Source organism: Brachycentrus maculatus, unplaced genomic scaffold, assembly GCF_059751285.1.
Source record: "Brachycentrus maculatus isolate JH-2025_06_01 unplaced genomic scaffold, ASM5975128v1 h1tg000242l, whole genome shotgun sequence".
Taxonomy (NCBI): Eukaryota; Metazoa; Arthropoda; class Insecta; order Trichoptera; family Brachycentridae; genus Brachycentrus; species Brachycentrus maculatus.
Window position 1 is genome coordinate 1,972,408 of NW_028280993.1, and position 7,256 is coordinate 1,979,663.

A 7,256-nucleotide genomic window follows, 5' to 3' on the forward strand; every position below is an offset into this window, starting at 1 on the left:
ATATTAGTAATATTATCACTTGTAAAATAAGAATAGTATAAATGATTTTGAAAGATTTATAAAGGCCATAAAAAGGATTGTGGAAATGATTGAATTATTTATTTTTGATTGGTTTAAAATATATTCCACATAGCAATGAGACCGCCATTGTGCATTTATTTTGTGCAAGAAGTTTTATTAATAAATAATAAGTAAGAAATTATAAATGAATGATTGTGCTTAAACTATATACAATGATAAGTAAAAAGTAAATTAAAAATTAATAGTTTTTAACAAGTAATACACAATAAATAATAGATATTACAAAATAAATAATGCATATTCAAATTTCAATAAAAAAACATAATTGATAATTAATAATAAATTATAAAAAAAAAAAAATTATAAATATTAAATAAGGTAAAGAAATAATAAGTAATCAATAAATATACTTTGAAATGTAAAATAAATAATAAATTATCAGTACCCAATTAACACTGGATAGCAAAAAACAACGAATATCAGTTTTACTCTGTATTGTAAAACTTAAAAAAATGAATGTTTATTTACATTTTAAGAAATTATAACTTGATTATAAAATCAACAATTGTATGCATATGTAAAATCACTTAAACCGTGTTCTGTAAGTGCTATTTAGTTATAACATTTTCAAAAGTCAAAACGTTTCAAAACAGTAAAAAGTCTTAAAAATCACATACTTTCTAAATTAAAAAAATATGTATATTCATGTTTGAGTACCCGATTAAGATTTTAATTGGGGTATGTTTCCCTTGATTTTCTGAAAGGGCTAATGATTATGAAGGGAATACGATAATAAAGATATGTTAGTCGATTGAAATATATACATATATCATACATCAGCATACGTAGAAGACAGCCGTATTTCACTAATTTGAATAGGTTCGTCGACCATACCTTTGATCTTTGTGTATATTTAGTACGGAATATGTTGGGAAACTCATTTTTTCACGTTTATTTTGAAATGAACATTTTGCCATCATCAATTTACATTAGAGCGACACCGATTAATTTGAAATAAATCTTGCTTTCATCAGTTCTGTATTAATAAACTGTACTTTTTATTTTTTTCAGCTTATTTTATTTCAGCAAAAAATATGTTTGACGATTCATCACCATATAATTATTAGCTGTTTTCCCCTCTTTAAATATTTTTAAGGTCCAACATACGTCAAATTGTAACTTAATTTTCTTTAAAATTTGGTAACATTTGACGGAATTGTTTTTTTTCTTTCTTTAAATATTGTTTTTGCATTGAAAAAATTTAAGCAATATGGATGATTAATGATTAGGCAAATGGTGAACGTTACTCAAGTGTATAAAAAAAACACTTGAGCCAGCCAAATGCCAGGTCGTAAGCCCTGATATGCATAAAATTTCATATTTATTTCTACAAAAATGATAAATGCTTCGCCCCATGTTGACACACCTAAAACGTACATATATTAAATGTAACACTCTCCTTATCATTCAAAGTTACTTTGCATAATACCACTTTTTAAATGGTATTAAACAAAGTTAAGGATGAATGATAAAGAGAACGTTATATTACCATACCATAAAGTTAACAAAGCTTTTGATTAACAAAGTATTTAATGTCTCGTATTTTTATTTATTTATTTATTTAAACTTCACGTATAGAAAATAAATAAGTACATTGGCGTGCTTTTTGCCAAAAAGCAATATCTTCAAACCAACAAAAGATATTTGATATTTGAAGAATATTCTAAGGAATTAATCTTACGCAACTTTTGCTAATCTGCGATCAAATTAAAAATGTGTGGAAAAATAATCATGTAGTTGTTCTTAGTAAAAAATAGTCAGTTTTTGCTTGCAAAAAATTCAGACTTTCTGAAAGCTATTGTACCACCTGAATTTGAATGCTTTTGCAGATAATGAAGTGTAAAAAAAGTGTATACAAATGATCTGGAAAATCTAGATTTAGAACTATGTCCTTGTTAAATAGGACTTTTAATTAGTTTTAAAATACGCACATTAAATAACATAAATTAGCACATTATACACACTTCATTAAGGACCAAATAATAAATTAGCCCTGTTGAAACGGGTCATTTCAAATTCTGTAATCCTGGTTAGATTTATAGGGATTCACTAGTTAACCAGCACCTTTTTGTTTAAATCCGAGATTTAAATAAGTAAATTTATTCCTTTAAGTAGTAAAGTATTGGTGAAAAACGATAAATTAACTTTACGTCCTTTGCAATAAGCCAGATACAGCATTAGAGCGGGACTAACAACCGAAGTTTAACAGATACAAACACTCCCATCTCTATACTGCTTAAGGGTTATTCTAAAAGTCATTGCTTGATTTACTTTTAATCGAAATTTGGGGAAAATCCGATTCAATATATATAACTAATTTTTGGATAGACGCTTGACTGCGAAACTGGCATCGCGGGTTCGATTCCCGCCAATTGCAAAGTTAATTCAAGATTTCAATTAGTCTGGGTGTTTGTGATGTATTATCACGTTTACTAACCCTATCCTTACTATCCTACCTGCAGATGCGAATCTACATAAAAGAGGCTTTGCGGGTTATTCCTTTTTAATATAAAAAAATCAATAAAAACACATACAAAATTGAAGTAATAAGCACATAATATGTTTATCTAAATGAATCATCACTTTGCTTTGCCATAGGGGTAGGCAGAGAGAATAGAATGCCACACCAATCTATCTTTGCCTTGCCCATATTTACACATCTCCTCATTCATACATACTCGTCGGTTATTCTGACTTCTGAACTATCAAGTATTTGAAATATTTAACTTGATCATGCTAAGTTTTTCTCTGCTCCTATTTACAACTACATTCGCCTAATTAATTTGTTATACTGTTCTTCTCTCACATTTCGTTTTTTCAAGTCCAAACCATCTCAACACACCTTTCACACAATGCTTATATCAGCCTTGCTTTCTTTCTATATTTTACAATTCAAACCTCTATTATACATAGTTTAGCCGCTGAGATATCACATTTTGACTGCGTTTACTTTACTTTCATTATCCTTTCGTCAACCATATGCTTCAACTTCATACATTAAGTGAACGATGCATGATAAGAAGAATGGGTGGTACACTTTATCAAATACATTATTTTTTGACACCTCAACATAGACGAAGGAGAATATGGAAGCCTGGGCATTTACAAGGCTTACAACCATCATAGGCTGGTTAAAGTGATGACTTAGAACAGCCTATAACAGTCGCAAGGCCCGTAAATATCGAGAAATCCATATAATTCTTCATCTATGTTGAGATGTTGAAAAATAATATAAAAAATAACTCCTATGATTGGAGATAATCTAGATTTGTAAACGAGTATTTGGACACACTTAAAATGTGGTAAAATATTTGTTTAATATATTTGACAACATTTTGAAATAATAATTACACTGAAATAATATTCATAGTATATTATTTTTTAATACTAAATATGCTTTGAATATAATTTTAGGGGCACAACTTTTGGTTTCGGCCTTTCCTAAACTAAACCTTGAACCCGACGTAAAACATAACAAAACTGACAAATAATAATTCACCCATAACCCCCATTAATAATCTCCCCTTCTGTTTTAATCCCACGGATCATGCTGAAGGGTTGTTTGGGGAAGTATTGAGAATAAACGAATTATCACCAAGGGGTAGTTTGTCTTTTTTACGAGTTATCACGTGTCACAAGGGTAGCTAATAAAATTGACGTATTGTTTTATTTCTGTTGTTTGCTGCTTCTCTATTCTGCGTGTTTAGCATACATGGCGTACATGACTTTTTAAGGTGTTTTAACGTTTTTACGATAGATTTAGACGATTTTATTGAAGATTGGCTAAAAAATGTGGGCGTATGTATTAAATGTAGCTTTTATGATTAAAGTGTAACTTACGATGCAATTACATTATATACGAGTATTTATAATTGATATGGAAAAAAAAAATTAAATTGTAATAATTTTAGCTTTGGCTGGTTACCACTCTATCAAAAAATTTGATTGACATCAAAATATGACGTAATTATTATTTTTTTTATTCGTATAAATTACACATACTAAGGTAATCATTTTAGATTTATATTATTTCTTAAGTTGAAAAGATAGAAAAACATACGAAAAACCTGTAATTGGAATTTAAATTTATAATTTATTGTAAATATTCTGTTGGTATTTCAATAAATAAATAAATAAACTAAATAAATAAATAAAATAAATAAAATCGAACATCGTGCATCATTTTGCCGCATATTCATATTATAAAATATCCTACATATATGTGTATTAAATACATATTTCAAACAATATCAAAAGCCAGACGTCTGCTTTGATTACACAAAAGGTTTCAATAACACTGTGAACGTATGTAGATTACCGACAAGTGTTGATTTTACGAGTCGGTACAATGAATTCGTATGCTCGACGTCTCAACCAAATATAGGGGTAGATTGAAAACGAAAATATTTTTTTCTGTTATTTTATTTCCATTAAAGAACCTTATTTTATGTTCAATCAAATATCGACAAAGAGAATGTTTTCAAAGAATTCTGAAAGAAAAACAACCATTGAAAAGAAAATTTTACTAGGAAAACATATCAGAAACATTCACAGCAATCAAATTTCATAAGTGTAATTAAATTTCTTCTTTGTTCTTTATAAATCAAACTTCTTTATTTATTACTTAGAAATAATTATAAATTTTTATAAAAGTATTTAACCTGTGTTATGAATTAATTGTATATTCGATATAAAATGACGGGAGAAAATTTCTTCAAAATGATAGTTAAAATCAATGGTAAATATGTCTTCTAACCGATCAAATACAGGTGGCACATTAAACACCCTATCGGAAGATGTTACAATTTCGCAAATGGAGTAGTACGTTAATCATATTTGAAATTTAAGTTTTGTACTGACATTTCTTGGTGGAACTGCATGTTATAGAATAAAATAACAATTTGTATTTTTTTCCACATGTATTTTATTTGACAAGCAATTGGGTCTCGTCGTAACTGACATCATCAGACCAGTCTGATGATGTCGATTACGACGAAATCCGGTTGCTGGTCATATAAAATACACGTGGAAAAAATTACATGGTGGTTATTTTATTATATATTTGACATTTGGGAACTAGACAGCTGCTGTATACAAACTGATAAAACTAGCACAAGTACCTATGTATCAACCCTGGCAGCAGCCATTTGACGGAAATCATCTTTTTCGCTTTATTTGGACCTTTACAATTGTCACAAAAAATGTTAATGTCCAAATAAAGATTTCCATCTCTCGAAATCTTTTTATAAATGTATATAATTTGATCCCTAGGCCTTACATTTTAAACCTAAGCTTCAGAATACAGATATAAATAAATAACCACTTTTAGTCTTAAAGTTAAAGAAAACACATAATTCAAGATAGCGACTAATACAACCGGGTTGGATTTATGAAAATCTGGAATTACACCGCTAATCTTAACGTTTAAACCCCGCAAATATTACAAGAGAAAAATTATTATATTTTATTTTTCCAATTTACAACTCAGATAGCAAATTTACTTCAAGGATATTATCAAATAGTGATGAAAATCTTACTTTATGATATTTTTCAACAATATTTTTGGTACTTACTGATGCAGAGGGAATTCTATGTAGTTCGAGATGAATTGTTTGATACTTCTGTCCTTGTAAAAACGCCTTAACCTGGAAAAAAATGAAAAATATGATGAGTTATATATTTTTAACATATTTTCGTAATAAAGCCTACTCAACTTCAAAAATGTCAATTAAAGGATTTCTACGTTAATGTTGTCAAATGTGTGATTGTTATATATTCAATCAATGTGCTAAGGAGTGACTTGGAGTATTATTTTCTTAAATTTGGCTGTAATTTGTAGAACTCCATTTTAATTTCTGTATAAATTTTAAATCAAGCACAGATTTTTTTAATTCTACTAAGTTGTATTTTATTAACAAAAACACATAATAGTATTGTGACAGTTGTTTCGCCTAGTTATGGCATTTTCAAACGAATGATTCAAACATTCGTTTGAAAATGCCATACTAGGCGAAACAATTGTCACAATATTAATTTTTTATGTGTTTTCGTTAATAAAATACAACTAAGTAGACTCAAAAAACCTGTGTTTGATATAAAATTATTACATAAACGTGGATTATTGTTTACATTTTGGTTAAGTGATTGCCCTGACGAAGAGACGGAATGTTTAGAAACCAGTGGACTAAAACGAGTGTAAAACGTGTGTATTGTGAAATATTTCAGCACAATGATAATGCTTTAAATATTCTAAATATTAATAGTAAATTCATGGTTCACTTATATAAATGAAATCTTGACCAGTTTGACGATTAAATAATATATCTTCGTAATATATCTCGAGGGATATATTACGAAGAAAATTAAATGTCCTGGAAATGCGTTAATGAAGGCTATTGGGTGGAATGTGAAGCCTATCGTATACAAAATAAGGATACAACATACAAATGTATGTCGGTACCCATGGCGAGGATTTGAGGTTGGAAAAAGGTTTAAAGATTAGATTAATTAAGGGATCCTGAGAATGCGTAGGAACCGTACATTTTTAACGTATTTTCAACATATCTTACACATACATTTTTGTGTATATATACATATTACATATATTGCGAGATTATTTCTTATTTTTTAATTATTTTAATGTTTCAGTTACTGAGGCTAGATAAGATTTTTTTTCAATTAATTTTGTTCCAAAAAGTTGTTTATAATCTTAGATAAAAACACAAATTCAGAAAAAAATATGGATATATACTCGTAATATGTATGGTATATACACTCTTACATATACACACACTCATACATTTATACGTACTTACCGTAGACATACAGGAGAAAGTGACCAAGTGCATTTTTTACTAAAACGTGATCATTGACTATTTGATATCTTAGTAGCTTAATATTGCCCTGAAAAAAATCCCAAAGGATTTTAAACTTGGAAGCATTGATAAATATGACTAACTGCATTGAGGTTTATTTTTTTGCCAAGCAAAAGTGACTTAAATGGCCCTCCTGAATATTTTACGTTTTGTTAGTTAGTCACTTTCTCCTGTACGTCTACGATACATAAACACGAATTATGTTTCTCACAACAACATAAAAAACTATTGGGACAAGATTTTTTTCAATTATAATCTTTAAATAGAATCTGATTCGATAATTACCAGCATAGGTACGTG